Raw genomic sequence first — 17,877 nt, forward strand, 5'->3', positions numbered from 1 at the left:
AGAGACTGACAGTTTTGTACAGCATTAATGACCATATTTCCTATTCCTATTTTCACTATCTACTGCATTGTGCTTTATCACCAAAACATATTAAAAAATAGACTGTGTTATATAGAGCCACATTTTCTGGTTGAAATGTCCTATCATAGACCTGATTCCCTGTGTCTTTACTTTCTTGGGCATTCATTATGCTTTAGGAGTCAGATTACCTAACTGAAATTTAAAATTCTCACATTTTTTCTCTCTTTCCCTGCCCTCTTTATTCATGCCCTCATTTCCTTACTTTTCAGATTTCATTCAAGAAAATGCTTAGCTATAAAATCATGAAATACAAGACATGCATGACATTTCATATAGTAATATATTATTATTCTCTTACATAAGATTTGAAACATTGTGATTTTTAGCACTTGTGCATTTAAGAAGTAAATTGTGGAGGTAGTGGAAAAATTACTGATGCTTAAAATTCAATAACAATCTATGGGGCTATGACTTCTGAATGATCTTTGGAATGATTAAAATTTTGAATTTATTCTAATTGACACCATATAAATATTTTAGATAAGACCATATTTAAGAACCTCTTCCTTTGGATCTTTAAATTAGTGAGATTGTCAAAATTAATAGAATGAATAACTTGTATTCAGTGCCTGGACACTACAGAATAATGAGCCTGGAGTGTATTTCAATTCAGTGACAGATGTGTACTTCATGAATCCTCCTAGAGATGATTCTTCAAGGAGCAACTGAAGCAGGAATTTAAAAGTAAAATGGAAAAGGAGTAAAACATGTTCATTAGTTCATTCTGTTTCTACTCCCTACTCATTTCTTAGGGAGGATGCATAAGGCCTTTGACTGACAGTTGCGATTGAATATTGCCTCTGTTCTAGAAAATTTCTCATGCCAATTTCTGTAAAAGGAAAATTTTGAGATCTCAAATAATGTAGTCATTGTTGCTTTATATGAGAAATGGTTATATTGCACAATGCAGAAAGGGCAGTGCTATGGTCAGGGATAGCATGGAGAACACAATAATAGAGGACACATAAATTATGATGTTTTTATAATGGTCTCCCAAGGAGTCAAATACAAAGAAATTGCAGGAAATCTGTCCATAAACTAAAGACCTAGAGAAACCAGTAGAGGACCTGGATCCCAATGTATTGCATTAGTCTAGATGAAGACCTAGCGCCCATGCCAATGATTCCAACAAGTCTAACCAGATACCAAGAGCTCACAAAACTGTCTTATTCTAATCCATTTCATGGATCTGCAGTGAAAGGTCAGTGGTGAGCATAAAAAGTCTGTGTCAGCCGGATGAAGAGTCTGTGCCAGTAAGCTGAGGGTTCTCCATTGGAGTCAGGAAGTGATGCTTAAGGTAAGAATCAGAGCTCCCCTGAAAAGTACAATGGTCACTCTCAGCAATGATGAGGTCCTGAGCTACTCTGATGACGAGAACAGCCAATTTCATATCAGGAAGCCAGGGTGAAATTTTCTTCTGGAGACTGAGCAGCACACCAACTTCCCCTCTGAAGTCAAGAAGTGATGCTTCTTCCAACATAAGGAACATAGCTCCACCAAAGTGAACTGCAACTATACTCAGCGACAGCAAGGTCCCAGGATCCTCTGATGATGACAACAGCCAACTTCATATAACAAAAGAAGCTTGACACACTCCTCCAGGAGAACTGACAGTAATGGGAGAATCAAGAGCACTAAACAACACTTGCCTCTTCAGTTGTCCTTTGTATGCTGGGAACCATCTGCAAGTGAGCCATCTACTCTCAGCACTATGCAGATTCAGTTCAGCTGATGTCTATGTTGACTATCAAATTACAGTTCACCAAGGGCAGTGTATAACACATAGCACATTTTTAACACATTAATGTAGATCTGCTTGGTCTTTATACCATAGACAGGTGGGTTGAGGAATGGAGGAATCAGGAAGTAAAAGATAGGAAAGAGGATATGGATCCATGAGGGGAGGTGAGATCCAAACCTGTGAGTCAAAAAGGTGAATAAGGCCAGGAGGTAGAACTGGAGGAAGATACAGATGTGAGCAATGCAGGTGTTGAAAGCCTTCAATCTAGCCTCATTCTGGGGCAAATTAAAAACTGTGATAAATATCTGGATGTAGGACACTGTGATGAATATGAGGTCAAATCTGGCAACAGTTAAGGCCACAAACAAATCATAGATTTTGTTGACCCTGATATTTCCTGAAGTTAATTTGACAATAGCCATATGCTCGCAGTAGGAGTGGGAGATGACTATTGTGTGATAAAATTGGAATTGACATTTTATCAGCAGCAGACATGAGGCCACAAGGATGGCAGCCCTCAGGGTTACAATAGCTCCTATTTGGGTGACTGGCTGGGTTGTGAAAATGGTGGCATGTCTCATTGGATAACAGATCGCCACATAGCAGTCAAGGGCCATGGCCAGCAGAATGCCAAACTCTATGGCCTAAAATGTGTGGATGAGCCGCATTTGAAACAGGCAGCAATCAAAATTGATGTCTGGAAAATGAAACCAGAATACTCCAAGGAGCTTAGGCATAATGCTGGTAGCAAGCACAATGTCTGTGGTGCCTAGCATGGCTAGAAAAATGTATATGGGATTATGGAGACTGCGCTCTGACCTGATGATAACATGAAGCAAAGTATTTCCAATTATGGTGATAAGAAAGATGGCACAGAAAGGGATTCCAATTCAGCACTGCACAGACTCTAGTCCTAGAATCCCACTTAGCATCAAGACAGAAGGCATGAAGACTATGATGTTGGAGAGCGACATGGTGTTCGTGGTCCCCCTGATGTCAACAGAAGATCCACACAGCTACTGTAAATCTACTTTTTGTTTTTATCCAAAACCACCATACTGTGTCGCTTTGATATTGGTTGAACTTTAAGATAATGTCAGGGAACTCCTTCATACTTTCAAAGGAGAAAGAAAGCTCCACAGGGACACATTACTGCTTTGACAGAGGAATCCACGTGTAGTAGGACACAGTGAGATGTTCTCCACATAAAGCAATGACTGTGTTCAACTCAGCAAAATTGACTGAGTCAAGACCAGCTTGCTGATCTTTTGTTAACTTATTTTGAAACTTGTGGGTGAAAAAATTAGACTTGTTTTTATTGGAAATTCAAAGTGTCTTAAAATACTTCTATGTTTCTCCATATCTGAAGTTTGTCTGTTCTTCTAATAGTATTCTTATTCTAATAGTATTCATCTGTTAGTGAAGATCAGTCTTTTTCAATCAGCAAATTTGAAGTATGACTCATTTGTTAATGTAAAGTGGGCTCCATGCATGATAAGGAAGTAGCATCAGAAATAGTTGTAGCTCAGTAGAATAATATAAACCAGGTGTCTTGGTGGCCACTTGTAAACTGAGGAGGCTCTCAAAACCTCATCTAAAATTTTAAAAATTGGGTAAGTATAGAATTGTATGTAAGTATGAAGGCTCTGGGATCAATATTAATATCATAAATAAGTGTCTGTATCATTTGTATTTATACAGCATTTTTAAATCATGGCAGTACGAAACATGGCACAGAATATTTGAGCATATTTACTCAAAATATTCTGAAAAAGTGATATTAAAAAGGAAAATTAAAATATTTTTCAGATTTTCCAGTTTTCTTCTTTTGTTTCTTGGTCATATTTACAGTACACAATAATTGCATCTACTGTGGTTAATTAATTCAAACAAGTAATGTGAAAGAACTTTTGATGTGTCTGAGTCACTGTTCTTTCCCACTTTGAATTTCTACTTTGCTTTGATTATATTTCCTGCAGCTGACATCCTTACAATCAGTTTAAAATGGCAAAAGTTGTGTAATATGCTAGAGAATCCTAGATAGAAGAAATCCCTTGACAACACTAATGCACTTGATTAGAGAAAGTGTTCTTAATGAAATCCAAATATAGAAAAAGAGCAGTTGTATAATTTATTCAGAATAAAAGCCAATACCTTGCTTTTAAAATTCCTGCAACTATTAACTGCATGAGACATGACCCATATAGATTCGTTACTTTGTAATGAAATATTATTTCATGAACTTATCTGTAAGGAATTAGTGAAAACTAAGAGGGTCAAGAGATTTAGTTAAAAGAGCCAAATATAATATTAGTTAAGGAAAATAGATAACAGATTTTAGGATATCATAAATTTTTCAGATGAGGACTTCAGAATAACTTAGAAGTTTAATCACATCTTAATTTCTCTGATTTATGAATTTTCTCTAATTTTTTTCTGATGCCCAATCTGAAATTTTTTAACTGAAATTTTCACTAGTTACAAACTGCAGATTTTAAACCAATAAATTTTAGACTGTATACTAGAGGATTTTCAATGATTTTTTTAAAAAGTAAGACTGTATTATTTTTCATTCCTAGACTTTCTAATGACTTTTCTGTAGGCTCAAGAAATCAGCTAAATTTGCATGTCATATCAAAAGTACACCAGCTGTTCCATCCAGCTGGGCCTAATGACCCTAAACCTTCAGTGAAGGATGAAAATCACCAGAAGACACTTCAGGTTGGAAAGGCTTTATTGTTTGACATGTGTTTAGAACAAACTGTTTAGTTAACTAAGTACTATGGTTTGCACAGGTTTGCTTTCAAATGCTTAGTTTTATGGCATTAGTATCCATGAATCACTGACACTTTCTAATAGAAAAATTCTTGTAGCATCCAAAGATAATCAGAGTTAGAAGATCATTTCATTAGCAATAATCTCCCTACTAATTTCGGAGTGACCAGCTAAGTTGTGAGCACTGTCCTACACAAACAGACATACACAGGTAGTAGTTGGTGGGAGCATGTAAATATCTACTTACCTGAATTGTGTGGATGTTACTGCAAAAGCTGGTAAAGAAAAATTATGCAAAGTAATTTTCAGAACATTTACATTTATTCTAGAGATGCTGTTTATGAGATAGTGTTGTTCTTACTTGGTATCTGAAAAGTACTGTCAGTTTTTCTATCACTTCTACTCATTTCTCACTGATGCTCTTCCAGAGATTTCAGTCTATTTCTTTACCTTCCTGTTGAGTGTTCTCTGTAATGTCACCTTGGTGGTGTCAATCAAATAGTGTGAACATTTCTGGAAGAGCTTTTCACTCCTTTCTTGTCTTTGCAGTACACATGCTCTTTTCCTCTGTAAGTCTAAGTTCATATTTGCATGTTTACCTTCCAAAAAATTCATACAAAGACTGCAGCATTGTAGAACACACTGTGAATCCCTTCAGCTCCAGCTCGATAAAAAACTGCCAGATGCCAATTCTGATATTCCCTGACAAAAGTCTGGAGAAAGAGGAGCTATGAACCTGGAATAAGAAATCTCTTGTCCCTAGTCAAAACCTCAAGGGACTTAATTAAACATTGTCATCCCTTTGGATTCATTAAGAACTAATATGTCTCTAATTTGTGACATTTCAAAAGCCACACTCCATTTTTTCTTTCCCAATAGTTAAGTGCAGAGGGATTGTGATGTAAGTTTTGTTTTTATAAGATCAATTCTTTTTCTGCTGTTCTGATACAAAAATTTAAATTTTCCACTTTTGCATTTTTTTAGAAAAATTGTGACACTGTAACTGAAACAAGAGATGTTGCATTGAGTGAATCACTGGTACTTACTTCTTTAATATGTTTGTTTTTTTAGTTTACTGAGACAAGAATTTCCTATGAAATTAAGCTTCCTCAAATGAGTTTCAAATTTGCAGTCTTTCTGCCCCACCCTCCCCATACAGGGATCATACCCACAGCTGTGTGTAAAGCAATCTTAAATATTGACATGTTTGTATACCAGTTTCACTCTGTCTAAAAAAATCCATGTGATACTTTCAAGGAGACAAGTTTATTATTTTATTTCTATAAGTAAAAAAAAATCAATATTCATAATTACTGTTTTCTCCCATACTTACCTGTTCATCTTTTGCAGTCTCCTTCTTTCCAGTTTCATTTTGCTCATGCCTTTTTTGCAAATTCTGTAATATCCCCAATAGGACCAGTCACAATAGACATTGCCAAGTCCTATCATGTAGAAGTATAATCCAGGTGTGGCACAATTCAAAAGAAAATTATTCATTCACCACTTGCTACCTTTCTTCCTTCTTTCAAATATCAATTGTGATATGCTGCTTAGGTGTGAAAGAATCTTATCAAGTAGTTTGGATCAAAACACAAACATTCAAATGTCCCAGTATTCCACTCACTGTCTATGAGTCAGGATTTCATTTACCATGAAAGCATCAGAAACTGTACATTGGTGCGCACACATCTATATACTTCACATATGCACCAGTTTTCTAGACTGTCCTATATGAAAATGGCTGGCAAGTACTTGATAAAACATTAAAGCACTGCCTCAGGAAGACCAGCAATGGTAGAGAGCATCCATAATGGATTGCAGGGAAAATACAAGGAAATGATGAACATGAAAGGCATCTGATATGCTCCTCTGAATTTTCCCTTAAAATAAAGTGAAGGAAATATAAACTGATGCTGAGTGGACTTGACTCAAAGAGCATATACGCAGCTAAGATAATCTTCAATGTAATCTTGAGTCAAAAATAAGTAATTTCAACTAAGTTAGTTCTTTTCTTCTTCTCTGTTGAACTTTATTAAGTGTGTCAACTCCCTAACATTGTCTTAAGTACTTTCCATTCTCCCACTATGAACATTTTCTAATTCCTTCCACTAATAATAATGTAGCTGCCACTTCCCCACAAAGAGTGAATACGTCTCATTCAAATTTCACTTCGTATCTCATATTCTTCATGAAATTGTCACTGAGGGCTTTATTTAACATTAGAAGGGGTAAAATATAACCTTCATGTTTGTAAAGTTACAGAGTACCTTTAAACACGGATCGCAGTCCATCCCTCCTGACTTTTTTGTTAGTCAAGTAGTTATTTTTGAAAGACTCATCACTGTAATTGGTATGCCCCACATAGACATGGTTACATTTTGAAATAGTCATGAACTTGGCATACGAGGCCTTCATTTGGCTAAATCTGTTAGAACTATGATCATTTCTAGTTGATGTTTGTTTGTTGGTCTGTTTGATTTTTGATCTCCTGGGAATTGAACGCAGGGCTTTCACATTTTGATACACAGCCTACTGATACTAACTTTTAAAAAATTATTCTTTTGAAGAAAAGTCTCTCTGACTTGCTGAGTTGCAAAAGTTGGGCTCAATTTGATCCTACCTCAGCCTCTTACAGAACAGGCTACCATGTGTAAATTATCTCTTACTTTTAAAAAGAGAAAATTTTATCTGAAAATATTGTATAGAAGATGAATAAGCTGAGTGTCTGTGACATCTTTGTATTCAGCTGTAGCATCTTGATAATCTTCCTCTGTATCAAAATGTTCTGGGAACACACAATAGTGTGATTTAGTGTCCCATTCTCAGATACTTGACGGATTAAAATTGCATTACAATGAATTTACTCCAACCATTAGTTTTGCTGTGACATAACACATATATTAAATAACTTCTGATAACTGGTAATTTATAGCTATATATATATATATATATAGAAATGTTTACTTCTTTGGATACAGTTATTTTATGATCTTAAGTATTTTCTCTTTGTTTATATTATTTACACAGTATAACAAGTAATACTTTGATGTTCTCATAGATACATTTTATATATTCTGACCATTTGATCTCCCTCCATCTCGTTTTTCCCTTCCTTTCTTTCATTCCCTTTGTATTGTTTTCAATTTCATGTGATGTGTCATTTTTACCATTGTTCCCTATATGAAAGAGGATATGTGCTATTTGTCTTCTGAGTTGGTCTATTTAACTGAAGATGACCTGGTTTCACCCTTCTTGGCTAAACACTACTCCACTGTGAACATATAGAGGGTATTTAAAAAATTTTTTCCACAAATGATTGCTCTTTCTTTGCTTGCAGAGCTTCTTGAGCAAGTTATGCCACAAGAATCATGCCTAATAGATTTCACTTTCACATTTTCTTGTGTATGTTCATGAAGCAAATAAGCCTCTAGATTTTTTTCTTAACTGGGTTTCTGCCTTATTTTGAGCTCAGAGTGATACTGGGATCTCTATGCTAATTTGGGTTTACTCCATTCCTTTTAATTTCTCTGAAAGGCTTGAGTATAACTGGTGATATATCTGTGAGTCCACCAGGTCCCAAGCTTTAAAAAAAAAAATAGTGGATTTTTTATTATTTTTTCAGTTTCTTTGTCATTGAGTTATTAAACATACTATGACTCCTTGGGTGGAAGTTGATAATTTTATGCTTCAATCAATCCATTCCTTCAAAATTTGCTAAGTTGTTGAAATATAATTTTTAAAGTAGTTTATAGCTGTCTTCTGGACTTTGACAGTATCTGCTGTGATAACAGCTTTGTAATATCTAATTGCACTGATGTGAGCCTTTTCTCTTTCTATGAGGAAATCTGGTTAAGATCTAATCTATTTTATGTATTGTTTCAGAGAAATAGTTCTTTTTTTAAAAATTTTATTTAAAAGGAAAAAGAGAAAAAACAAAACAAAACAAAGCGATGTAAGGGTACAAGTAATACAGAACTACAAAACAAACAAACAAACAAACAAACAAAGAAAAGAAATCACCAGTTAATAGATTACATATTATCATCTTAGAGATAGCTGCTCAAATCACAGTATCAAAGCATACAAAGTGGACATTCAAACAGTGAGACTGCAAACAGTTGTGTTCAATGATCCAACCAAAAACATTAATATGGTCAACTACTTAACACCCCTAAACACACTTGCTGTTGTATCCTTTAGAGCTCTTTTTTTCCCTCTCTTTTTTACAACAAAATTTACACATTTTGGGTTTTATTACTCCTTAGTTCTTATTACTTTTTTGGGGGGGAGAGAATAAAGTCAAATATGGCAAAACAAAGCTGTCAGTCAAAACCAAGGATAGACATAGCACATGATGTAAAACAGAGTACAAGGTTATCAACAATGGTTATCAACAATCTCTCTTGTTTCCTTAAAAAGAATTGTCTATCTCATTAGATATTATAAAGTTGAACAAAACAGTAGAGAACAAGACCAATAAAACTTAAGCATTGTAAACATTATAGGACTTCCAAAGGAGACAAGAGTCAAACCAGCATGGGCATCTTAGTGAATCTTATTGCCTTCAAAGTAGTTGTCTATACCCTCAAACTTGATACTATCATACAGAATGGAACAGAGTCTAATCAGTCAAAACCAGATTGTGGGAGTATTACAGGACTTCAAAACAAGTTAATAGGAAATAAAAAAAAAAGTTACTATTATATATCCCGCTATTTTTTTTTTAATTTTTCCCCTTAATTAAAAAAAACATAAAAAATAACTAAATAATTTTTTTAATGAATAAGGGAGAGATTGAGATAAAACAGGACATAAAAATATAACAATACAGGTCAAAGCATGACTGTTTCAGCAACCTAGTGGTTCACCACAAAATAACCCGACTTAATAGTAGTTACCATAGTGCCTGTCTTTTTGAATAAAACTTCATATACTATGTCTTCAAATATTTGCATATCAAGAAGCCCAGAATGAAGCCTTTCCAATTAATAAGTGAAAACTTTATAAGGCTTCAAGGCCACATAATGGGAAATAATGATTATCACATTTTTTATATATTTGAGTCATTACTTACATTAGAGAAACTATTCGGTATTCACACATGCAAGATTGATTTATTTCACTTATGAGTATGGTCTCAAGCTGCGCCCATTTACTGATAAATATCTCAACGTGATCCTTCTTTATAGCTAGGTAATACTCCATTGTATAGAAATACCACAACTTTTTTATCTATTCATCAGTTGATGGACACTTGGGTTGTTTCTAAGATATGGTGATTACAAATTGTGCTGCTATAAACATAGGTGCACATATATCACTGTGGTATGATGCTTTCAGTTCTTCTGGGAATATGCCTAGAAGTGGAATAGCTGGAATAAATGGGACTTTCAACCCCAGCTTTTTGAGAAATCTCCAGACTGACCTCCACAAAGGCTGCACCAGTCTACACTCCGAACACCAGTGTAGGAGAGTTCCTTTTTTCCCCACAGCATCTCCAGCATTTGTTGTTGTTGGTTTTCTTAATCCTGGCCATTCTTTCAGGAGTGAGATGGTATCTCAGTGTGGTTTTAATTTGCATTTCTCTAATGACCAATGATGATGAACATTTTTTCATGTGTTAATGTGCCATTTGCATTTCTTCATCTGAGAAGTGCATATTCATCTCAGATGCCCATTTTTGGATTGGATCTTTGAATTTTGGGGGTCTGAGTTTTTTTTTTTTTTTTTAATTCTTTATATGTATTAGACAAGAGTCCCTTGTCTGAGAGTTCACTAAAATATTTTCCCAGTTTGTGGGTTTTTTTCACTATTCTGGAGATTTCTTTTGACATGCAGAAGCATTTTAATAAGAGGTGGTCCCAATTATTGATTCTGGGAAGTATTTCTCATGGGATTTGAGTCCTGTTCATGAATTCTGTACCTACTCCTATGTCTTCAAGGTTTCTACCCAATTTGTCTTCCAATAGATTTAGTGTTTCTGTTTTAATATTCAGATCTTTGACCCATTTAGATTTTAATTTAGTACATGGTCATAGGCATGGGTCTAGCTTTAGTTTTCGGCAAATGGAGAGCCAGTTTTTCCAGCACCATTTATTAAAGAGACTGTCATTCTTCCAGTGATCCTGCTTGGCTCCTTTATCAAAGATAAGGTGGTTGAGTGTGCTTGTAGTTGTGATTGTATCTTCTAATCTATTCCATTGATCTTCGGCTCTGTTTTGATTCCAATACCATGTTGATTTTACTACTGTTGCTTTGTAGTATAACTTCAAGTTAGGGATTGTGATGCCTCCTGCTTTGTCTTTGCTGCTTAGTATTGCCTTTGCTATTCTAGGTCTCTTCTGGTTCCAGATGAAATTTAGGAGTGATTTCTCTAGATCTATAAGGTATGTTGATCGTATTTTTATTGGGATTGCATTGAATCTGTATAACAGTTTTTGGAGAATGGCCATTTTCACAATGTTTGTTCTTCATATCCATGAGCAAGGGATGTCTTTCCATTTTCTGAGATCATCTTCAATTTCTTTTTTCAGTGTATTATAATTTTCACTGTATAAGTCTTTCACCTCTTTCATAAGAGTAATCCCTAAATATTTCTTTTTTTTTTTTTTTTTTTTTTTTTGCTTTCTAATGTGAAGTGTGTAGTTTCTCTTATTTCCCTCTGTGTGATTTTTTTGTTCATGTATAGGAATGCTATTGATTTCTGAGTATTGATTTTGTATCCAGCCACATTACTGAATTTATTTATTGCATCTAAGACTCCTTCAATTGAGTTTAGGGCGTCTTCTATGTAGAGTATCATGTTCTGCAAACAATGATAATTTAACTTCTTCTTTTCCTATATTTACCCCTTTTTTTCTCTCTCTTGCCTAATTGCTCTGGCTAGTACTTCCGGTACTATATTAAATAGGAGTAGTGATAAAGGACATCCTTGTCTTGTGCCTGATTTTAAAGTAAAGGCTTTCAATTTTTGGCCATTTAGTATGATGCTGGCTGTTGGTTTGTCATAAATGGCCTTTATTATATTGAGATAAAGACCATCTATTCCAATTTTCAGTAAAGTTCTTATCATCAATAAATGTTGGACCTTATTGAAGGCTTTTTCTGCATCTATAGAAATGAGCATGTGATTCTTGCTTTTTGCTTTATTGATATGGTGGATTACATTTATTGATTTACATATGTTGAACCATCCTTGCATTCCTGGGATGAATCCCACTTGGTCATGGTGTATAATCTTTTTGATGATTTGCTGCATCCTATTTGCCAATATTTTATTGAGGATTTCTGCATCTGTGTTCATTAGGGAGATCGGTCTATAGTTCTGTTTTTCAGTTGGGTCTTTCTCAGTTTTTGGTACTAGAGTAATATTTGCTTCCAGGAATGACTTAGGAAGGATTGCTTCCCTTTCAATTTCATTGAATAGTTTGAGGAGTGTTTGCATTAGGTCTTCTTTGTATTTCTTGTAGAATTCTGCAGTGAATCCATCTGGGCCTGGGCTCTACTTTGTAGGTAAGGACTTAATTACATTTTCAATTTCATTAACAGAGATTGGGTTATTCAACAGTTTTACATCCTCTTGATCTAGCTTTGGTACTTCATATGTTTCTAAGAATCTGTCTATTTCTTCTGTGTTATCAAACTTTTGAGAGTAGAGATTTTCAAAATAGGTGTTGATGATCTTCTGTATTTCTATTGGGTCTGTAGTGATTTCATCTTTTTCATTTCTTAATTGCATGAATTTGAGCTTTTTCTCCCCTTTTTTTAAATAAGGTTGGCTAGGGGCTTATCAATTTTATTTATTCTTTCAAAGAACCAACTCTTTGATTCGTTGATTCATTGGATTGTTTTCTTAGTCTCTATTGCATTAATTTCTGCTCTGATTTTTATAATTTCCTCTCTTCTTTTGGCTTTGGGCTTGACTTCCTCTTCTTTTTCTAGCTGTTTGAGGTGTACCATCAAGTTATTTATTTGTATTCATTCGGTTTTCCTGATGTGGGAACTCAGTGCAATAAATTTTCCTCTGAGGATGGCTTTCATTGCATCCCACAAATTCCGGTAAGTTGTATCTGCATTTTTATTTTCTTTTAGGTATTGTTTAATTTCTTCTTTAAATTCTTCTGTGACCCTTGATTATTCAAGAGTGTGTTATTCAGTTGTCATGTGTTTGTGAGATTTTTGCAGTATCTTTTATCTTTAATTTCTAATTTCAGAGCGCTATGATCTGATAACATGCAAGGATGATTTCAACTCTTTTGCATTTGTTTAAATATGTTCTGTGAGCTAATTTATGGTCTATTTTAGAGAATGATCCATGTTCTGCTGAGAAGAATGTGTATTCTGATGTTGTTAGGTGGAACATTCTGTATATGTCTATCAAATCCATTTTTTCACAGGTGTGATTCAGTTCTGTCATTTCTTTGCTAATTTTCTGTCTGGTTGATCTGTCCCTTGGTGTCAATGGCGTATTAATCATGTTACAATTGTGTTACTGATAATTTGAGTTTTCATTTTTGTTAATAGTTGTTTTATATAAATGTGTGCTCTGGAGTTTGGTGCATATAAATTTAAGATAGTTATCTCTTTCTCTTTGAGTTTTCCCCTTACAAGTATGTAGTGATCTTCTTTGTCCTGTATGGTCATTGTTGGCTTAAAGTTCAAGTTGTCTGCAAACAGAATGGCCACCCCTGCCTTTATTTGGATTCCCGATGCATGAAGTATTGTTTTCCATCCTTTGACTTTCAGTCTGTGAGTATCCTTCTGGGTTAGATTGGTTTCCTGTAAACAGCATACGGTCGGATTTTGTTTCTTGATCCATTCTGCTAGTCTGTTTCTTTTGATTGGTGCATTGAGACCATTTTCATTAATGGTTATTACTGTTAAATGCTGGTTTATTGTTGACATGTTATCTCTCTGCTGTTGCATCTTTATCTTTCTGTTCTGTTTAATTATCTGCTTAGCTTAGTGGTTTTTTCCTTTGTGTATCTAAACTGTCTTTCAATATTTTTTGCAGGGTTGGTTTGGTGTTCATGATTTCTTCAGCTGTTCTTTGTCATGGAAGTATCATATTTCACCATCAATTTTGAATGATAGTATTGCATCATCCATCAGTCTAGGTTGGAAATCATTTTGCTTTAGGATCTGGAATACTTCACTCCATGCTCTTCTTGACTTTATTGTTTGTGCTGAGAAGTTTGCTGTGATCCTGATAGGCTTTCCTTTCTTTATAAGTGATCTGTCTTTTCTCTCTGACATCTTTTAATAATCTAATCTTGTGTTGGATTTCTGGGATGGTGATTATTATATGTCTGGGTGTAGTTTTGTTTTGGTTATGACTATTTGGAGTTCTATATGCTTCACTGATCCTGATGTCAGTTTCTGATCTCATGCTTGGGAAATTTTCAGCTATTACTTCTCTAAATATCCTCTTGACATCCTTTATGTTGTCTCCTTCTTTTTCATTAATCCCTATCATTCTTATGTTATTTTTCTTTGCATCATCTTGCAGTTGTTAAATTGTTGTTTCCTGATTCCTTATTATTTTTAAAAGATCTTTCCTTTCCTGTTCACTAGCTGCAATCCTGTCTTCAAGGTCTGAAGTTCTATCTTCACTTTCATTAAGTCAGTTTTTACAACTTTCAGTGGAGTTTTTTATTTCCTGTATATCTCTGTGCATCTGCGTGATGTATTCTGTTTGTTTCTTGTATTTCTCGTCTAGGGATTCTATCTTTTTGTTTAGTTCCTCTTATTTTTTATCTGTGTTTTCTTTAGATATATTCAGAATCTCTTTCTTTTCTTTTACCATTTTTTCTTTTACCTGGGAGATTATTTCGAGTTTGAATTTCTTTAAAGCTTCCTGGAGTTTTTTGTTATTTTCAGTAGCTATTGTGCCCAATATTTGAGGTGAATGGCATATATTTTCTTCTATATACCTCGCTTCTAGGGTTTCTTGAGATGGGCTGGAGGTTTGAGCTTGTAATTTGGTTTTTCGTTTTGTCATTTTCCTATATTTCTGTGTTTCAAGTGTTATTTGAAAGCTTCCTCAGGGTCTGTTGGAAATCCCTTTCTATGTTTGTAGCTCCTGAGACTCTGGCACCCCGTTACCCCTAACCACTTGGCCTACAGAACCAATGGCCCTCCTCTGCCTGTTCAGAATTCTGCAGTTCCAGATAAGCTTGGCCTCAGGGACACTGTGCCCCCACCTGCCCATTGGAAGCTCCACAGCTCTCCAAGCACAGCCAGGATGCAGAGGCCGATGTAGAAGCCTCAGACCCACCTCTCCATTTCACTGCACCTGGAAGCCTGGAGGGACCTGAACAGGCTTTGTGCAAAGTTGGCTGAGTACTCACCACAGGCTGTGGTGCCTCTGGAACCTGCGATCCTCCCCTGCTTCCTGAGATATCCACAGTCCTACAGACACATGGGGAGGCTGATGCAGACACCCCAGATCCACTCAGCACATGGATAGTGAGGTGCAGGAGTCCCAAACAGGCTGGGCTCCAGGGATAGTGTGGGCCTACTCACCCCTTGGAATCTCCACTGTTCTCCAGTGCAGCCGGGATGGGGAGGCAGATGTAGAGGCCTCAAACCCACTTCTCCACTTCACTGCACCCTGAAGCCTGGAGGGTCCCAAACAGTCTGGGCTTTGAGCAGAGTGTGCTGAGCACTCACCACAGGCCGCGGTGCCTCTTGAACCTGCGATCCTCCCCTGCTTGCTGAGATATCCACAGTCCTCCAGACACACGGGGAGGGTGATACAGGTGCCCCAGATCTGCCCAGCACACCGATGGAGAGGTGTGTGAGTCCCCCAGAGAACTAGTTCTTCAAATCGTTGCATTTTCATGGTATGTTTAGTCCCAATTTCATTGATTTCCATTTTAATCATTTTAATTTCCCTCTTTAATTTCACTTTGGGAAGGTTTGTTGTTGTTTCTCAAATATCTTAAGACCGCTCACAATGTTATTTATTTGGGTTTCTTCTGTTTTCCAAAAGTGAGAAATGATTACAATGAGTTTTTTTCTTACAACTATCTTCCTTAGTAGCCTAGAGATTTTGGTGAGTTTCACAGTCATTTTTATTAATTTTCAAAAATTTTTAAATTTCTTCTCTGGTCTGATATCTTCCATGACCCCATTAGTTGTTTAAGGAGAATGTTGTTAATTTTCCACTATATTTCTCTTTCCCAAATTTCTTGTTACTGATTTCTAATTTCACTGCACAGTCTGATAGTATGTATGTGACAATATCAATTCTTTTATAATTATTTAAACAGAATTTATGTACTAATATATGATCTATTTTGGAAAAAGTATCATGTGCTGCCTAAAACAATGTATACTATTTAGTAGAAGGGTAGAATATTCTGTAACTCTTTATTAAGTCCATATAATCCAGAATGTTACTTATTTTCTGTCCTGAGAAAACACTTTTTTTTCCTTTTTAAAATTTTAAATAGAATAAAAACAAGCAAAATAAAACAGAATAAACCATTCAAAACGAAACAGTGAAAATGTTACAGGATTTCAAAACCAGGTATTAAGAAATCAACAGTGACTACCATAATGCCTCTTGTTATCTTCAAAATTGCTGTCCACATGACCACACATAATAAAATCAAACAAAACAGAACAGAATACAACCAATCAAAACAAAACAATCAAAGCCATACAGGACTTCTAAACAAGACAATAGTAAGTCCAAAGTGGATGCCATAATATCTCTTGTCATCTTTGAAATGCCACCAGATACAATTAAAATCAAACAAAACAAAGCATAATAATAGTAAACAAAAAACAGGTAAAGTGATACAGACTTTAAAACATGGCCTGCAAAGTAGATCAGCCATGAAACCCCACAAATACAAAGTTTTTTTCTTTTTCTTTTATTTCAATAACTATTATCTTAGCCTGTGTTTCTCCAGATCAGCCTGTTGTTTAAGGATTCAGGGAACCTTGGTGGTTCTTCTTCCCCAGCCCACATCCTGGCTGACTCACAGGTAGGGATTGGTTTCTTGTTCTCCTCCCCAATGCCTGTGACTCATTCTTACTCACAAGAAGAGGAAGGCATCTTGTTCTCTTCCCTGAGGCCTGGCACAGGCACTGGCTCACAGAAGGGTGCTGGCTTTTTGTTTTCCTCTTTGGGGCCATTACTGGCAGTGGCTCAGAGGAAGGGGATGGCTTCTTTGAGAAAAAAGCTTTCTTCAGGAATTTTTTGATGGAGTGCTTAGTAAATATAATCTATTTTGGAGAAAGTAGCGGGCACTACAAAATAGAGTTTATATTCTGTTCTAGATGAATGAAGTACTCTGTAACCCTTTATTAAGTTCCTATATTCAAGGATTTTATTTATTTTCTGCTTAGGAGAAAAACCTTTATTCAGCAAGTTTTGGATGGAGTGCTTGGTCAATATATTAGGTCCATGGATCTAGGGCAAAATTTAACTCTATTCTTACTATTCTGAATTTCTGTGTGTATGAGCTGTCCATTGCTTAAAATGGTTGGTTAAATGGTACATTTATTATTGTTTTGGAGCCTATTTCTCCCTGTAAGTCTCATAACATCTCATAACATATACTTTAAATATCTGGCCGTTCCAATATTGGCTTGATGTATATTTCAAATTTTTAACACTTCTTGTTTAATGAGCTACTTTGTCATTACTTCCCTTTTTTTATACCTTTTGGTGTAATGCCTGCTATGCCTGATAAATCTGTGACTACATTTGTTCTTTTCTATTGTATTCTCACTCAGTTTTTTTTTTTCCTTGTTCTGGATTCTTTTTACATGGAATATATTCTTTCCATTCTCTCATTTCTAGTCTCTATGACTCCTTACATATGAAGTGAGCCCAGGATAATAGTGCACATTTGTAATCACAACAGTTGAGTGGATCACCATAAGTTTGAGGCAGCCTGACCTACACAGCTAATTCAAGGATAAGCCCAAATACATTGACATACACTACCTCAAAAAATAGAAAGAAATAAAGGAAAAAAAGGAAAAGAAAGATGCCAAGTGAACCTTTTTTAAACAATACATAATTAGGTCTCTTTCCATCCATTCAGTTATCCTCAGCCTTTTAACTAGGAAATTTGTCATTTACATTTCAATAACTCCTGAGATGTCAGATTTTACTGTTTACATTTTGATACATTCTTTCTACCTTTGCTTTTGCTGCTTTTTTCTAAACCCCTTACAGTCTTTCGTTCCCTTTAGCAGATTTTGACTCTTTGTTCATTACTTTTGATGTATGTATTATGGGTCTCATCTTTGTGGTTCTA

General features: G+C 35.4%; 1 pseudogene; it reads right to left on the bottom strand.

The window, feature by feature from the left end:
• Positions 1-1,833: 1,833 nt before the first annotated feature.
• LOC106026592 (olfactory receptor 52A1-like) lies at positions 1,834-2,796 on the bottom strand (annotated as a pseudogene).
• Positions 2,797-17,877: the final 15,081 nt, after the last annotated feature.

This window comes from Cavia porcellus, unplaced genomic scaffold, assembly GCF_034190915.1.
Source record: "Cavia porcellus strain 051 isolate PalLab524CR breed Dunkin Hartley unplaced genomic scaffold, mCavPor4.1 scaffold_9, whole genome shotgun sequence".
In the NCBI taxonomy this organism is placed as follows: Eukaryota; Metazoa; Chordata; class Mammalia; order Rodentia; family Caviidae; genus Cavia; species Cavia porcellus.